Genomic DNA, 18,699 nt, shown 5'->3' with positions numbered 1-18,699 from the left:
TTTATTTTTTTTTATTTCGAATTTATATACCGCACCTTCTCCCGAGGGACTCAGGACAGTGTACAGCCAGATAAAAACATACAATACAAACATTAAAAACAATTAAAAAGATATATATTAATTTGGCCCCAATTTAAAATAACAAACCAATTAAAAATATTTAAAAAATATATTAAGCCAGCCCGGCTTGCTGAAAAAAGAAAGTTTTAAGGGCACGGCGGAAGGCACCGAGGTCTTGGATTCTCCTTATCTCTGGGGGCAGCTGATTCCAGAGGGTAGGTGCCCCCACAGAGAAGGCCCTCCTTCTAAATGGGAAACTCAGGCATTCATGGCTTGGGGATTCCTTTTATAATCTTGTCTGCATCCTTTCTGAATCAATAGACTAAACACAAAGATAAAAAGTGTGTTTCAGTTTTCAAAAAAAAGAAAACAAAACAAAAAAGCCACCAAAAAAAAAAAAAAACAGTAATTGGGCATTAGAAATCCCTGGAGGGTTTCAAGAAAAGATTGGACATTTGTCTTGGAATGGTAGAGAGTTTCCTGCCTGCCAGAGCAGGGGGTTGGATCAGAAGACCTCCAAGGTCCCTTCCAACCAGGGGTGAAATGCTCCCGGTTCGGACCGGATCGCCCGATCCGGTAGCGATGGAGGTGGGTTGTTCGGAGAACCGGTAGCAAAAATCCCTGCCCCCCACCATTGCCCAGCTGAGCCGTGCAATCATCAGAGGCTTTTTTAAAATTATTTTTAAAAGCATTTTTTCTACAACCCCTTTGGCCGAAAAAATGCTTTTAAAAATTAAAAAAAAAAAAAAAAGCCTCTGATGATCGCACGGCTCAGCTGGGATCATCAGAGGCTTTTAAAAGCATTTTTTCTACAACCTCTTCGGTTGAAGAGGTTATAGAAAAAATGTTTTTAAAAGGGAAAAAAAGCCTCTGCTGATCAGGCAAGTCAGCTGGGATCGTCAGAGGCTTTAAAAGCATTTTTTTTACAACCTTTTCAGCCGAAGAGGTTGTAGAAAAAATGGCTTTAAAAGTAAAAAAAAAAAAAAAAGCCTCTGATGATCACACGGCTCAGCTGGGATCATCAGAGGCTTTTAAAAGCATTTTTTCTACAACCTCTTCGGCTGAAGAGGTTATAGAAAAAATGTTTTTAAAAGGGAAAAAAAGCCTCTGCTGATCAGGCAAGTCAGCTGGGATCGTCAGAGGCTTTAAAAGCATTTTTTTTACAACCTTTTCAGCCGAAGAGGTTGTAGAAAAAATGGCTTTAAAAGTTAAAAAAAAAAAAGTTGGCCACGCCCACTCAGTCATATTCCCCCCCAACAAGCCACGCCCACAGAACCGGTAGTAACAATTTTACATTTCACCACTGCTTCCAACTCTGTTATTTATATTCTGCGAATTTGTGGAGTATTGCTGTTAACGTCCTCACAGAGAAGTGTGCTGCGAAAAGGATCCCGCTGTCAGTCTTAGAAGATTTATCAGATTTGATAGAAGTTCACATCTTTGATCGACTTTCCTCTCAAGCAAGCATCTTCAACTTTGGAAGCCCAGGAAGCTAGCTAGGAGCGCGAAGTTTAACAAAATAAAATGGGTCCTTATGAATTAATGCTTTTAGAAATAGCGAATGTGTGAAAAGCCCAGAAAGGGCATTTCTCGTAGGGGAAAAAAAAAAATGTAGAAATGGCAGCATGACGTGTCCTTTTAAAAGATGGAGTTTTTTTTTCCATTGGAAGGAAAGATAAGGTGTAAACTCATTCTCTGCGTAATACATGCTATTGTAGTGACATCTGGTGGCAAAAAAAGAACTAAGATGCGGAAAAATGAAAATAGCTAGTTGAAAGGCAGCATCCCCATGTTTTCCCGGCCCGATTTTCACTTTCCTGATTCAGCCATGCTCAGAACATGGCTTCACACATCACCACAATCCACAATCCACAATTGCCATGGGATTTGGTCTTCCCATCTGTTGAATGGACTTCCTCAACTCCAAAATATCTAGATGATGGTCCCAAAGGTGCTTTTTGAAAAGGCAACTCGACTTTCTTTGTTTTGCCTTGAAAATGTTTCACTTCTCATCCAAGAAGCAAGGGAAAAAAAACAAAGAAAGTCCAGTTTTAAAAAAGCACCTTTGGGACACCCGTGATCTGGATGACTGAGAATCTCCATAGACGTATGAAGATGGCTATTGCCTCTACAAAGCCACATCTGGGTGTACCTTGAACTCATCTCTCTCTCTCTGTTGTGGTCTGCCAGCAGCCTGAGGAGCTGGCAGCAGAGTCGGACAGTGAGGAGGTTAGGGAGGAACATGGGCCAGTGCTGGGGGCTGGGGAAAGCTCAGACGAGGGCTCTGCATCGGAGGCAGAGAGGGAACTAGACAGCAGTGAGGCAGAGGAACAGCTGGAGCCTGTTCCCAGTGTGCGCATGTGCAGAGCTGCCAGAAGAACAACTAGGAAAGCAGGGTCGACTTGGGAGTAAAGCCACATCTTGGAGGTGATTGGCCCCTCCCATAGGAAACAAAAGAGGAGTGAACGGGGAGTGGGCTTTTGCAGGAAACAATTCGTTTGGTCAGTTGTTTCAAGAGTGGAAAGATCTGTCGGTGACTCCCAGAGACTCTGTGCCAAGTTTTGCCTTGCCCTGCATTTGGAAACTATTGATATGGCAGCTTTCCAAGCGAGATAAGGTCTGTGTTGATAAGTATTCCTCTGAAAAACTGTTTGGACAGGCCATGCTGACTGTGAATGAAAGGAATTCACAGTTGTGTAAATAAAAGGGGTTCTGCCGGGACCAAGACGCTGCTTCGTGCTTTTAAGGGAAGCCTAGATCAGAACAGTGCCCTTGCGTAGAAGGAAGAAATGTGAGCGTAGATAATTTGTGTGAGAGTATGCTGGCATGTCCAATGTGGGTGGCCCTGCTCAGTGCTGGCACACAACTCAACGAAAGCCTGCCTAGAACAAATGTGACACTCGTACTACAAACGCTTGCATTGTTTAAGTTGTAGGCAGAGTAAAAATGATATTTGTAATGTGGGGATACTAAATAAACCATTATACTTTCTATCATTAACCATTTGGAGTGCCTTCGACAAGAGACGTGCACGGAAATGCTTTCAAAAGCGTAAAATAGGCAAGTGCCACATTCTCAGTGTCTAATTTTAAGCCTATTCCAATCCATAATATTGACACCTCCTCCTCCTCCTCCTCCTCCTCCTCCTCCTCCTCCTCCTCCTCCTCCTCCTCCTCCTCCTCCTCCTCCTGTTCTAAAAAGGAGCAAGTGCTGTGTGCATAGCATGAATCATAGACACATTCCCATCTGTACTATAAACATGTTGGAATAATTCTGCCAAATATTTCTTGTTGAATTTAGGCTGCTTTCCTGTGCACAAATCCCTCTGCTTGTTCCAATCCTGCCAACTGTTTCATTCAGCTAGTCCGCTCCTTCTTTTTTTCCCCCCCTACAAACCTACAGCTAAAATAACTTGCTTACCTTTTGTTTCCATGGCGGATTTCATCTTGTAATAAACCTTTGCTTCTGAAGATCTGAAAGATAATCGTCTGGTGGATTATCCAATTTTTCCTTCACAATCCTCCTCTACAATAAATCTATCCACCCATGTGTATGACATTCTGGAACTAAGCAACCTTTATGCTGGAAGGTGTGCAGAGACGATTAAAGTAAGTTGGATAGTCCATTATCTCCCAGAACTCTAAACCCACCAGAGACCACTGTCCTATGGTGACCTCATGAGAAGCAGCTGTCTAGAGCAGGGGTGTTAAACTTAAGGCCTGGGAGCCGGATCTGGCCCATGGGATGCTTAGATCTGGCCCGCGGGGCTCCCCTGGAAACAAGGATCTGCCCGCAGAGCCTCTGCAAGTGAAAATGGAGCTCGTGAGGTCCGACTGTGGCTCCCCAAGCTCCGTTTTCACTGGCAGAAGGTTGCAGGAGGCTATCCCAGCCGAAAACGGAGCTCGGGAGCCCGTTTTCACTGGCAGAGCACTCGGGCCATCACAGGCGCCCCCCCCCAAGATGAGTGATGTCATGCTGGCCACACCCACCCTGGTGACACCCACCCCCCCTCTGAGGTCAGATACAACCCTGATGAGGCCCTCAATGAAATTGAGTTTGACACCCCTGACTTAGAGCATCTGATTAGGCACCGGACTAGGTGACTCAGTGTCTAAGACATTGAGCTTGTCGATCAGAAAGGTTGGCAGTTCGAATCCCTAGTACAGGTCTCCTGCGTGGGCAAGGGGGTTGGACTAGATGACCTCCAAGGCCCCTTCCAACTCTGTTATTGTGCACAATCTCAAATCCTGTCCTTATCTGGAAAAGAACTATGAAAAACTGGTCTACTTACTGCCTCTACATTCTGCTGTACTCATCGACTCCGTTTTTAGCAGAACTATCTTCGGTTTGCTATTTTTTCCTTAGAAGGCCCTAAAAGAAAAAACAAGGAAGTCCAGTTGCCTCCAAAAATGAGCACCTTTGGGACAACAATGACCCGGATTTAATTTTTTTTAATTTTTAATTTGATTTATATGCCGCCCTTCTCCGGAGACTCAGGGCGGCTTACAATGCGTTAAGCAATAGCCTTCATACTTTTGTATATACCTGCTTAGTAGGGCTTTGCCCCCCCCCACCATCGGTGTTCTTTTTTATACAAAGTCAGCTTATTGCCCCCATAATCCGGGTCCTCATTTTATCTACCTCGAAAGGATGGAAGGCTGAGTCAACCTTGACCCTGGTGAGATTTGAACTCGCAGTAATTGCAGACAGCTGGTGTTAATCACAATGCTTTCAGTCTGCTGAGCCACCAGATGGGAAATCTCTACAGACATTTAGCTATCCAATTTGGGATGTGTTGTGACCCAGGCACAAGTAGGTATTATCAGACACAAACAGTTCGAAACAAACAGACTTTATTAGAACAGCTGAGAATTAACTCATTCTCAGCGTAGTCCAAACTAATTCAAAACAAATTCTTCATAACACAATTCTTCAGCCTTATCACCAACCTTGGTTTAATTAGGCAACCTGCCAAAGGCTTTTCTTGGCAAAAGTTCAGAAGCAGAAGACGACGATAAGAAATAAATGCAGCAAGACAAGAAACAAATCTATCAACGTTATTTTCTGACAAAGAGCCCAAGAGCCGTTGCTTGTCTTTTTAAGCCTTATGGGAGGAGCCAATCATCTCTTGGCCTTACTCCCGAGTCATCCTCTTTGCTTTAGCTGTTCTTGCCTTCTGGCAGCTCTTCTCATGCGTGCACTAGGAACAGGCTCCTCCTGTTCCTCTGCCTCTCTGCTGTCAGCCTCTGGAGGCTCCGGAGTCCGCACATCACTCCCAGATGGCCCTGGCCCCATCTCTGCCTCCGATGCAGAGCCCTCATCCGGGCCTTCTCCAGCCTCCAGGACTGGCCCATGTTCTTCCTCAGCCTCCTCACTGTCCGACTCCGCTGACAGCTCCGCAAGCTGCTGGTGGACCACAACAGGATGAATACCCTTTGAATGGTGTAGGAGTAGGAATGGATTTCCAGAGGGGAAAAAATTGCAGACTACGGAAAACAGGAGCACCACTCAGGTGACTCTGAGGACACAGATAAACCTCCAAGTGCTTCAACGACCCTCTAAAAGGATGCAAATGACCATCTCTCTGCAAGGAGTATAAATCCTTTCATTCCCCACCATCCAGTCAGAGCTGAAGAAGTTTCTTGGATAAGCCAAACGTCTTGAAGGAAAAAAGAAAGTCCAGTTGCCTCCTGAAAAAGCACCTTTGGGACAACCACGTCCTGGATGACTGAGAATCTCTACAGACTTTTCAAAGACCCTACTTTCTACTTAAGTACTAGATACTAATACAGGGGTGAAATCTAAAACTTGTTACTACCAGTTCTGTGGGCATGGCTTGGTGGGGGGGGGGGGTAATGTGACTGGGCGTGGCCGATTTTTTATTTTTTTTACTTTTAAAACCATTTTTTACATGTAAAACCATGTTAAAAAATGCTTTCAAAAGGCTCTGACGATCCCAGCTGAGTTGCCTGATCAACAGGCAACTTAGCTGGGATCGTCAGAGCTTGGATCGTCAGAGCTTGGCTCATCAGAGCCATTTAAAAGGAAAAAAAGGCTCTGATGATCGCACGGCTCAGCTGGGCATGGGGGGTGGGGGCAGGGATTTTTGCTACCGGTTCTCCGAACTGCCCGCCGCCATCGCTACCTACTCGCCCGAGCCAGTCCGAACCGGGAGCATTTCACCCCTGTACTAATAGTTTTCTCATCATCACCGCTTGTCCAGACCATGGTTTTTCTATCAATGTTCTTACTGTATGTACCTAAAAAACTACAGCTTCATCTTTAGGATTTGAAACTCCCCAATGCTATTTTTCTGACTGTGACTTGAGTTTGGTCATCAATCTGAAGAGTACACCGTGCTCTGTCTTGTCACAAAAGCACACAACGAATCCCAGAGAATGAAAGGTCAACAATTTCATTTATTTTGGGGGGTTGTTCCAAAGCTTAAGGTTTGGGGAGCATACTGTGAGACTATTAACTTTTTGTTTCCCAGCCAAGATGTACAATGCAAACCGAGACTAGGAACTCAGTCAACTATGAAACAGGAACATCACCCACTCAATGTTTAATAATCACAATGTGTCACAAACCAGAAAAATAAAGGCACCGCGAGAAGGAGATCCATAGAGCAAATGCAAAATAGTAGGTGACTCAGACAATCAAATCTGGTCATATGCCTTATCGAACCTGCTGAGTTACTGAAACAATGAGATTCATAGAAAATCATCTTCTTGACCTCAAAGCTGTTAAATGTTTTCAGTTCTTAGACCCAAAGAACAGTGAGTCTTGGGCTCAGCGGTCTGATCATTATTTAGAACAAAGCAGCCATTTCAGGGCCCCCTCTGGGGCAGGAACATCGGAAAGGGAGAAGACAGGGTTGTACTGTATGTCCTTTCCTTCACTGAAGCAAGTTTCTTGTAATCAGAGGCACAACCTTGTTGTCAGATTTTAAGAAAAGAGTCAACGGCCACTGTAGGAAAGGGAGATAGAGAAGGTGGCATCTTCTACTCATGCCAAGCTCAGCTTTGCTCTCTTGTTGCAGGTACCACCATTGTTTGGGTAGATGGTGGCACAGATCTGGATCTTCTAAACCAGAGGTGTCAAATTCAAGGCCCCCGGGCTACATCCGGCCTATGGGGTGCTTAGATCTGCCCCGTGGGGCCACCCTGGAAACAGTAAAGGACTGGCCCGTGGTGCCTCTGCCAGCAAAAACGGAGCCCGGGGGGTTGTGCGCAGCCTCTCCGGAACCTGTTTTCAGCCATGACTGCCTCCTGCAGCCCTCTGCCAGCGAAAACAGAGCTCGGGAGGACTCCGTTTTCACTGGCAGAGGGCTGCAGGAGGCCATTGCGGCCACAAACGGGGCCCAGGGGGTGCCCCCAAGCTCCATTTTCTTTGGCAGAGGGCTGCAGGAGGCCGCCGCGGCTGAAAATGGAGCCTCGATGAGTGATGTCGAGCTGGTCACGCCCATCCTGGCCACGCCCCCGGTCTCCGAGGTTAAACACAACTGTGATGCAGCCCTCAATGAAATGGAGTTTGACACCCCTGTTCTAAACCAGCGATGGGCATGGAACTTTCCAGAAGCTTTTGAACTCCAGTGTTGATGAACCATAGTTAGCAAAGCCAATGATAAGATGTAATATGAATCGCAAACCAGGAATATCACTCCAAACTTGAATAACAGAATAACAGAGTTGGAAGGGACCTTGGAGGTCTTCTGGTCCAATCCCATTGAAGGACACCTAAATCTATGGTACATTTTTTAAAAAATGCAGTAAAGCATTTTTTAGTACACTAGTAAAAGTGTAATCTAATTTAAATCTTCTAACCTTTCAGCATCTTGCTTGGTCTCTATCTACCCTGATGTCCATTTTGGCATCAAACAAGGAGCAATCTTCCCCCTTGTGTTTAGGCCAAAAGATTTGATTTTGTTTATCGGTTCTTGGGGACAAGTGGCTTGAGGGTTGTGTATTTTATTGTGCTTCATTGTGTTTTGTTTTGTTTTGTTTTCATTTTGATTGTGAATATTTTATGTCAGACAGCAGAGGGCAGCATCTAGCTGACAAGAAAGAAAGAAAGAGAGAGGGGGGAGAGAAAGAAAGAAAGAAAGAAAAGAAAGAAAGAAAGAAAGAAAGAAGAGAAAGGAGGGCGCAAGAGAGAAGAAGGAAGAAAGGGAGAGAGAAAGAAGGGAGGGAGGGAGAGAGAGAAAGAAAGAAGAGAAAGGAGGGTGAGAGAAGAAGGAAAGAAGGAAGGAGAAAGAAGGGAGGGAGGGAGAGAGAAAGAAAGAAGAGAAAGGAGGGCAAGAGAGAAGAAGAAAGGAAGGAGAGAGAAGGGAGGGAGAGAGAGAGAGAGAAAGAAGAGAAAGGGCAAGAGAGAAGAAGGAAGGGAGGGAGAGAGAGAGAGAGAAAGAAAGAAGAGAAAGGACAGTGAGAGGAAAGAAGGAAAGAAGGAAGGAGAGAGAGAAGGGAGAGAGGGAGAGAGAAAGAAAGAAAGAAGAGAAAGGAGGGCAAGAAGGAAGGAAGGAGAGAGAGAAAGAAGGGAGGGAGGGGGAGAGAGAGAGAAAGAAAGAGGAGAAAGGGTGAGAGAGAGAAGAAGGAAGGAAATAACGAGAGAGAGAAGGAAGGGAGAGAGAGAGAGAAAGAAAGAAAGAAAGAAAGATAGAAAGAAAGAAAGAAAGAGAAAGAAAGAAAGGAAGGAAGGAAGGAAGAAAGGAAGAAAGAAAGAAAGAAAGAAAGAAAGAAAGAAAGAAAGAAAGAAAGAAAGAAAGAAAGAAAGAAAGAAAGAAAGAAAGAACACTCCTAGATAGGAGTAAGTCCGATTGGTACTTTGATGGGAAACCACCCTAAAACCCCATGATGGTAGACTGGATGAAGAAGCCAAAAACATTCCATTCTATTGCCAAGAAAGCCTCATAGACGCATTTATCTAATTCCTAGAAGCTGACGAAAGAGAATTTTCACCTGGATTTTTTTTTTTTTTTTTTTTTACTTATGGAAGGAAGCCCAAGCACCTGGGCGCACACAGGATGTACAGCAGAGGAAGATATCAATGAAACATTTTTATTTTATTTTTTTAAATTTATTATTTAAATGTTATGCCTCCCATTTTCCTTATAAGGTGACTCTGAGCGAAATAGTCTGTTTGTTACTACAGATCAACCAACAAGCCTCAATTGCAAACCTTGTGGTTTGTTAAAATGACTACCCTATACTACATGCTTTCTGTTTCCAAATGGGTTTTTGCTTCCATATGCATGTGTGTATGTGTGTGTTTGTGTGTGTAGGCATGTGTAGTCTAAAAATATGTTGAGGCCCTAGAACTGTGATGGCAAACCTATCGCACGCGGGAGACCAGAAGTTGGCAAAAGGCCATTTTCAGCCTCCAGAGGGCCTCCGGGGGGCTGGGGAAGGCTGTTTTCACCCTCCCCAGACTCCCAGAAAGGCTCTGGAGGCTGGGGAAAGCAAAAAACGGGCCTACCGTGCCATCATGTGCCAGGAGCGGGGGAAACGGGGAGAGGGTTGCGCGTGCATGTGCGGGGGCAGAGCGCATAGAATTATGGGTATGGGCACATGTGCGCAACCTCCCCCCCCGCTCCTGGCACGCGACGGCAAAAAGGTTACCCATCACTGCCCTAGAAAGAGAACAGAAAAGAGCAACAAAGATTGTAAGGAGCCCAGAGGCTAAACCATATGACGAACGGTTAGAATAGAATAGAATAGAATAGAATAGAATAGAATAGAATAGAATAGAATAGAATAGAATAGAATAGAATATATAGAGAGTAGAATATATATAGAGAGAGTAGAATAGAGTAGAGTAGAGTAGAGAATAGAATAGAATAGAATAGAATAGAATATAGAGAGAGTAGAATAGAGTAGAGTAGAGTAGAGTAGAGTAGAGAATAGAATAGAATAGAATAGAATAGAATAGAATAGAATAGAATAGAATAGAATATAGAGAGAGTAGAATATATAGAGTAGAATAGAGAATAGAATAGAATAGAATAGAATAGAATAGAATAGAATAGAATAGAATAGAATAGAATAGAATAGAATAGAATAGAATAGAATAGAATATATATAGAGAATAGAATAGAGTAGAGAATAGAATTAGAATGGAATGGAATGGAATGGAATAGAATAGAATAGAATAGAATAGAATAGAATAGAATAGAATAGAATAGAATAGAATAGAATAGAATAGAATAGAATAGAATACCAGAGCCAAATCTGTGGTGGCAGAGTGATTAGAATGCAGTATTGCAAGCTAATTCTTCTCACAGCCAGGAATTCGATCCTGAACAGCTCAAGATTGACTCAACCTTCCAAGGTCGGTAAAATGAGGACCCATATTGTTGAGGGGCAATAGGCTGACATTATAAGCCACCCAGAGAATGCTATAAAGCACTATAGAGTGGTATATAAGTCTATTGCTATTGCTACTTCCTTTTGTTCCAGCTATGGAAGAACATTTTTTTTGAAGGTTTCTTCATCCGGGAGAGATGATGAATGGGAAATGGGGAGTAAGTTATCTCTAGATTGTATTTCGACCTACTTTCATGCAGAGGAATTGGTTTGAATAGAAACATTAGAGACATAGTAAACTAATAACAGGAAAAGATCTGGAAGTCCATCAAGTCTCCCCTTTGATTTTATTTGCTTTTTGCTTTCTTTTTAATTAATCCTTTTAATTATTATTTTATCATTTTATTTTGATTTTTTTTGTTTTGTTTTATCCCAAGCATATTTAAACTCAGTTACTGAGGATTCCTGATGACTAACTCGAGGGAGTAACTCTGTGTTCAGTCACCCCTGTTGTTAAATTTTGTTTTCTCCATGTCTCTCTGCCTTGCGATCGTTGGCCGTCCAGGCTGCACAATAAAATACAAGCTGACCTCATCCATTGCTCACTTTCCCAATGCTGAAAGGCTGCGATGATTCAGAACGTTCTTAATCTGAGCCTCTCAAAGCTGCAATTTGGCCATGTTCTTTTTTTCCCCCCGAGCTGCCAGATAAATCCACCCATTCCACAGTTGGAACCCCGGTCGGTTAATTGCCATTGTTATGTCTCTGTGTTTGTTGCTTTCATGCACACACCTGTGTTTGTTGCTTTCATGAACCAGCCCTGCTGTTCTGACCCAGCCTTAGCAGAAACAAAAAACAGACTCCTTGTCCTTAAAAAAAACCTATTTATTTATCTATCTCCTGTGAATTAATGGCATTCACACACCGAAAAGTCCAGGCAATAATCCTTCAAAGAGTTGACTGCAGTAACAGACCTTATCAGTTCCTTGAGATAATTGCCAGGCCGGGAGCTTCCAGCCGCAAAACTGTAAATTAAGTCCTAGCAAGCAGTCTCTGAGGCACGAAGCATGATGAGCCAAATCTTCTGAGATCCGAACGGTTGTCTTCTACAACACCCACTCCCCTTTCCTTCTATTTATTCCCCAGCCAGGAAGCGGCCATTCAGCGTCCACCTGTGCTTTGCTTCCTGAGTCAACTCCTTGTCCTCCGTTATTCTCCTCTCCTAACACATCTGCGCATACGTGCATCTGGAACAGGCCCCAGCTGTTCTTCCTCCTCACTTATTTCAGCTTCTGAAGGCAGCTGCCTCTCCAGTGGTTGGGAAATGTTGGACATTGTTCTGCCCCAGCTCCGGATTCCCAAGGATTGTGACACACACCAACGATCCTTATCAAAGTTATAACGTACCAAGAATAAACAAAATCCGGCAAAAGTTGGCAACCAGCCCAGAAGACAAGATACGATAAGACACTCACTCTCCAAAATGCTCTGTAATAATTACACATTGTTTCCAGCAAGAAATTACTAACTGCGTGCAACTTAAATAGGCTAAGGGAGTGGCCAATTATCCTCAAACCTTACTCTTGAGGAGTCCTCCTCCTCCTGAGTAGCCACTCCTGCCTTTTGGCAGCCCTGCGTGCTCAAGCATTGAGGAGAGGCTCCTCCACTTTGCTCTCTCCACTTGAAGGAGCCACTGGAGGTTCTGAAGGCCCAGGCTGAGTCTCTGCCTCTGGCATCACATCCTCTTCGGCCTCCTCACTGTCCGATGCGAGCCCCGGCTGCGCAGGCTGCTGGCGCGACCCCACACCAGCGCCTCGCTGTCGGGATCAGCCACGATCCGTGCAGGCCGCTTTCGGGCCAAAACAGACGTCCCTGGCTCTATCTCTGCGTCAGAGCCTTCCCCAGGCTCCAGAACTGGCCTAGGTTCCTTCCCAACCTCCTCATCGTCTGAGTCTGCCGCCAGCTCCACTGGCAGCTGGCAGTCCACAACACCTACATGCTTCGCAGTTTCCTGTGCATGACACATAATGCCATGAAGCGGTTGTAGGGGTTTTTTTTGGCAAGGAGCTTTTAAATCTGACTCACAGCTTAAACAAAGGCTGACAACAGGGCATTACCATAACAGGACCTCTGAATAGTTCTGGAGTGCCACAAAATTAGCCCAGATTTGAACATTAAATGGGTTGGGTTGGATCCATTTTGGAAAGGGAGCCCCTTTTTATCCCCTTGCTTTCTGGTTTGCCAACAAACGTGGTCTTGCCACTGCACTCTATGCAGTCATCCACCAATGAACAGCCATTCAACATACTCATCCCATCTTGTGCGGAATCCAATCTGCAGAGTGTGTCAAATGGTTAAACGTGCAGTATAAACCGAGCCCAAATCTGTAGGTTCCAGTTGTGACCTTAGTTTCATATTTCATTGGGTTTGTCCACAGCCCATCCAAGCTTCTTCTCTTTCCTCTCCTCTCCCTTCCTTTCAGCTCCCCTCTTTCTCCTCTCCTCTTTTCCTCTTCTCTCCTCTCCTGCCCTCTCCCTTCCCTTCACCTATCCTCTCTTCCTCTCCTCTCCTCTCCTCTCCTCTCCTCTCCTTTACCTCTCTTCTCCCTTCCTTTCCCTTCCCTTCCCCTCCCCTCTCTCTCCTCTCCCTTCCCTTCCCTTCACCTCTCCTCTTTCTCTCCTCTCTTCCTCTCATCTCATCTCCCTTCCCTTCCCTTCCCTTCACCTCTCCTCTTTTCTTCTCATCTCCTCTCCCTTCCTTTCCCTTTGCCTCTCCTCCCCCTTCCTTTCCCTTCACCTCCCCTCTCTCTCCTCTCCTGCCCTCTCCTTTCCCTTCCCCTCCCCTCTCTCTCCTCTCCTCTCCTCTCCTTTCCCTTCCCCTCCTCTCTCTCCTCTCCCTTCCCTTCCCTTCACCTCTCCTCTTTCTATCCTCTCCTCTCCTGCCCTCTCCTTTCCCTTCACCTCCCCTCTCTCTCCTCTCCTCTCCCTTCCCTTCCCTTCACCTCTCCTCTCCTCTTTTCTTCTCATCTCCTCTCCTCTCCCTTCCTTTCCCTTTGCCTCTCCTCCCCCTTCCTTTCCCTTCACCTCCCCTCTCTCTCCTCTCCTGCCCTCTCCTTTCCCTTCCCCTCCCCTCTCTCTCCTCTCCTCTCCTCTCCTTTCCCTTCCCCTCCTCTCTCTCCTCTCCCTTCCCTTCCCTTCACCTCTCCTCTTTCTATCCTCTCCTCTCCTGCCCTCTCCTTTCCCTTCACCTCCCCTCTCTCTCCTCTCCTCTCCCTTCCCTTCCCTTCACCTCTCCTCTCCTCTCTTCTCATCTCCTCTCCTCTCCCTTCCTTTCCCTTTGCCTCTCCTCCCCCTTCCTTTCCCTTCACCTCCCCTCTCTCTCCTCTCCTCTCCCCTCCCCTCCCTTCCCATCCCTTCCCATTGTTTTATAATTGAAGAATAGGGGAGCCTATATTGGATTTACCTCTAAGATTTAGAGCTCCATTGATACAGACTTCCCAAGAAGGAAGGCCATAAAAAATGGGACACAATTGTCTACCCACCCACCCACCCCCCATGTAAATCAGCAAACTGTCATTCAAAAGAACATTATTATTAGCAGCGATGTTAATGCTCTCTTTTAACACTAAGCTTTCAAAGAAAAACAGGTGACTGGAGGCAGCTATCTCAGGCTGGTCCCAATCTGCTCAATTTTTTTTAATCTCCTTTCTGCACTGAAGCTGGCTGGCCCATTATGACTAGATCTCGATTATCTCTTCTGTGCAGGCCTGGCTAGGAACACAGCCTGTTTTTCTGTCCTCCGTGTGCCGTTTTACATTATTTGTTCTTGCTCCGTATAGGACACTCATAACAATCCAGGGCTCAACAAAGAAAGGATTAGAAAACAGAAGCCTTTAACTTGAAGGGGGGGGGGGGGGAAGGGAGATCAAATTGTGACGTGTACAGATGTTCATCAATCATAAAATATTTAAAGAATATGAATAGACAAAGGAGGTGAGGTGTTTCTTCGAATGCTAAACCTTCAAGGCACCCGGTGAAATTTATTTAAACGAAGCACTGAGAAGTACTTCTTTAAAGCGATAATTTTAGCTTAAAGCATTGGCAAAAAACAGAAAGTCCTTCTCTCGCGATTCATCTGGAAAAATAAAACTACGGTGTTCTTCAGTCTAGGAGTCCATTTTTGTGTGAAGCCAGACTAACCAATTTTTGAGCTCAAGACTGACTGTTTTTCCCGTAACCACCTTTCCTCATTTCATGAGCAAAGACCGTTCTTTGCTAATTTGCCTCTTGATTCAGACGTCTAGACCAAGTTTGGTTACGTAGGAAGTTAGAACCCACCCCTCTCCTAGAAGAATGACATATTCTAGGAAATATTAAAAAGGCAGAATATTACACCTCCCTGGATGAGAAATGGAGAAACATGTTTTTTAGGCAGGAAGCAGACTCAATAGCCCCCACACTCTCAATAATCCACAGCAGATGTCAGCACTTAAGAGATAAAGAGATAGCTAAGTCTATTCATAAGCAAAAACCCACACCCAAGATCCAACAAAGGTAGGATTAGCCCTCTACCCATCTAACAATAGAACTCACCACATGGCACCTGGGGAGATTGCATCACCCAACAAGGCTCAACCAAGCCTGGGACTCAAAAGACAACCTACAAAGTTACTCCTGCATGGCCCCATGGGAGTCTGACAACCAATCAGAATACGAGCTCAAATTCAAAGCCCAACAGAGGGTATAAATCTCTCTCTCTCTCTCTCCCCCATGTGCCTTTTTGCCCAGGACCTCAAAACCACGTGGTCCTGTCCACCATTAAACCATCTTTTCAAGCAGTCTCCATGTTTCCAGTGTCTTTCTCCCCACTTGGAATTGAACCCAGATGGACATTTCTTCCAACAGTTAGAAAATGATGATGGCTTTTCTATTGAAGAGAAAACAGAATTTCATAGGATGGCAGAACATCCAAAGAGGAAGGCAACAGAATGAAATGGAGGCCACCACCATGGAATCATCTTGACTTTTTTTGACATTCTCCTTGAAGATGCCCCTGTTGCAGAGATGGCTGTTGCTTTACGTACCGTGTTATGTCTCTTCCTTAGGGCTTCCATCTTTGGAAACGAAGTGGATGATAGCAGAACCACTTGTATTATGCCACCCGATCTTTTAAATCCTCCTTTCTAGCGTTATTGATTTTTTTAAAAAAAAATTATCTTCCTTTCCGCCATGTGGCATGATGCAGAGGAAAAGACCTGCAATTCTCCATTCTTCCCATAATTAATATTATTAACTATGTCCTGGATTGTTTATTGGTCATGTTTCCTTACATTGGAAGCAACTGGAGAAAAACCTTTGAAACTGAGCAAATGACTGATTAATGCCTTCTAAACATGGAAAGGAATGGTGGGAGGGGCTTCAAACTTTCAGAGTATCTCAACCTTGATAGCAAGAACACTTAGACTTATATACCGCTTCACATTGCTTTACATCCCTCTCTAAGCAGTTTACAGAGTCAGCCTATTGCCCCCAAAATGAGGACCCACTCATTTTACCAACCTTGGAAGGATGCAAGGCTGAGTCAACCATGAGCCAGTCAGGATTGAACTGCTGGCAGTCAGCAGAATTAGCCTACACTAATAGGAAGGGAGGGAGGGAGGAAGGAAGGAAAATAAATAGCAATAGCACTTAGACTTATACACCACTTCACAGTGCTTTACAGCCCTCTCTAAGCAGTTTACAGAGTCAACAGTTTACTCTTGCCCCCAACAATCTGGGTCCTCATTTTACTGACCTCGGAAGGATGGAAAGCTGAGTCAACCTTGAGCCTGGTGAGGTTCGAACTGCCAAATTGCAGGCATCCGGCAGTCAGCAGAAGTAGCCTGCAGTACCACACTCTAACCACCGCGCCACCATTCCCACTCCCTAAAATTTCAGGAAACATTCTTTACTGGCTTTAGAAATCATCGGTCCCAGAATCTGTCAGGGAGTAGATAAGTTGGGATTCCTAAAGTTAGATTTCTTCTGGCACCAGAATTCTACACCTTACTTCAAAAGGGAAAATAGCAAACTACTATTGGAACGGAGAGTCTTGCACACACCCTGTTTCCATAGATGCTGCTTTAATTTGTCGTTGGCAATCTTTTCCCATTCCTAACTGTAAGCTGCTCTGAACACACGGTAAAGACATTGATCATTTATAAATATATACCTGTTGATCTAAATATACCCCTATAATGTGGGTCCTCATTTGCGGTGCTGTTTATTGCTCCTTTCGCCCCCATCCATGTCCTGAAAAATTCATAATATGCTAGGTTGAAGATGATATTTGAGAAGGACAGCATAAGATTTCATTGCCTCCCAATCCACGAAGCTCAGTTTAAAAAAAGGAAAGGGAAATTAAAGGATATTTCTCGGGTTATTCCCTTCCCACTACACAGTTCAAACTGGATAGTCAAGAAAAAGCAGTAACATGTAACAACCTGTAAGATGATTATTTAGCACTTTCTTGCTTTCGTTAAGAAGGAAGCCTGTAAACTGTCAAAGCTGGCTGCCTTTATTAATTCCCTCCCTCCCCCCCCCTTCTTGTGCCTGTAGCATTTCCAGTTTATGGCAACCAATTAAAAGTGATGAAAAGAATCAGGAATTGCCTGTTTGCCTTTTCACTTTTTCTGGATGTATAGTTTCTGGGCTTTAAACAATTCACAGCAGTGGGAGGAATACAATTATATCAACTGTGATTCACTGTGTCGTTCTCTGCATAAAAGCCATTATTTAAAAATACACTACAAAAGTAATTGCTATTTTGGATGTGGCCTCTAAGTTAAGTAGTCACTTTTAAGTTCAGCTCTACTTTTGGAGAATTCATGAATACATCTGCACAGTTTTCTTGGGAGTGGTGTGTTGTTGCCTCTACTTTTTTTTGTTTTCTATCAGATAGTGGTCAACTATAGTGGTAAGAGCCTGGTGGCGCAGCAGACTAATAGCCTGTTATTATCATCTAGCTGCCTGCAATTACTGCTAGTTCGAATCTCACCAGGCTCAAGGTTGACTCAGCCTTCCATCCTTTCTAAGGTAAGTAAATTGAGGACCCAGTTTGTGGGGGCAATAAGCTGACTTTGTATAAATATACAAAAGGATGAAGGCTATTGCTTAACGCCTTGTAAGCCGCCCTGAGTCTCCGGAGAAGGACGGCATATAAATCAAATTAAAAAAAAAAAACATCCATGTTTTAACTTTACAGATTAATAGAGTTGGAAGGGACCTTGTAGGTCATCTAGTCCAACCCCCCGCCCAAGCAGGAGACCCTACACCATTTCTGACAATGGCAGTCCAGTCTCTTCTTGAAAGTTTCCATTGATGAAGCTCCCACAACTTCCAAAGGCAACTTCTGTTCCACTGGTTGATTTTTTTTTTAATTTGATTTATATGCCGCCCTTCTCCAGAGACTCAGGGTGGCTTACAATGCGTTAAGCAATAGCCTTCATCCTTTTTGTATATTTATAAAAAGTCATCTTATTGCCCCCACAACTGGGTCCTCAATTTATCTACCTTAGAAAGGATGGAAGGCTGAGTCAACCTTGAGCCTGGCGAGATTCGAACCTGCAGTAATTGCAGGTAGCTGGTCTTAATAACAGGGTGCTTTAGACCACTGTACTACCAAGGCTCTCTCTGTTCTCACTATCAGAAAAATTCTCCTTATTTCCAGGTTGAATCTCTCCTTGTTCAGTTTCCATCCATTATTCCTTGTCTGGCCTTCAGGTGCCTTGGAAAATAGCTTGACCCCTTCATCTCTGGGTCAGCCCCTCAAATATTGGAATACTGCTATCATGTCTCCCCTGGTCCTTCTCTTCACTAGGCTAGCCATGATCTCATCCAAGTTAGTTTCAAAACCCCAGATCATATTGGCCAGCTCCTCAAGTCTGCTCACAGCACACTGTATGGACATCATTCCTCAAAATGCTGCCATTAACGGGTTTGCCTCCTGTTGTCTGACACAAGTATACTAGTTGTGGTGTTTGTGCATTGACATTGTCAAAGATGGGTCATCCTTTGTTCGTTCAAATCGTGCCCAAATCGTATGGATGCCTTGCTGAGAACTAAGAAAGAGAACAAGAAGGAGACGAATAGCTTGTCTTTTGTGTGCTCAGTTTCAGCACAAGACATAGATTTAGCACAATTTCCACTCTTAATTTGAAACAAGATCGGTTGCTGATCGGTTGAAAGTGATCGGTTGAAAGTCTGTTATTAGTGCTGAAAGAAAAATGCTCTATTGTTGTTCTTCAATATTGATCTACGTGGAATGACTTACAGCCTGAGATTTGAGGAGCCAATTGAAG

The 18,699-nt window shown here is 44.3% G+C and overlaps 1 long non-coding RNA gene across 1 annotated transcript; it reads right to left on the bottom strand.

Moving 5' to 3' along the window:
- Nucleotides 1-1,288: 1,288 nt before the first annotated feature.
- Nucleotides 1,289-16,714, bottom strand: LOC117675895 (uncharacterized). The gene is made up of 4 exons (XR_004594295.3): nt 16,572-16,714; nt 4,352-4,431; nt 3,481-3,533; nt 1,289-1,556 (listed from the first exon to the last, which is right to left on the bottom strand). It is a non-coding gene; the product is annotated as an uncharacterized LOC117675895 (long non-coding RNA).
- Between the last annotated feature and the right edge of the window lie 1,985 nt (nt 16,715-18,699).

Source organism: Pantherophis guttatus, chromosome 12 (assembly GCF_059756535.1).
Source record: "Pantherophis guttatus breed Tessera chromosome 12, ASM5975653v1, whole genome shotgun sequence".
NCBI lineage: Eukaryota > Metazoa > Chordata > Lepidosauria > Squamata > Colubridae > Pantherophis > Pantherophis guttatus.
The sequence above is the reverse complement of the archived record's forward strand: the minus strand, read 5'-3'. Positions and strand labels throughout refer to the sequence as shown.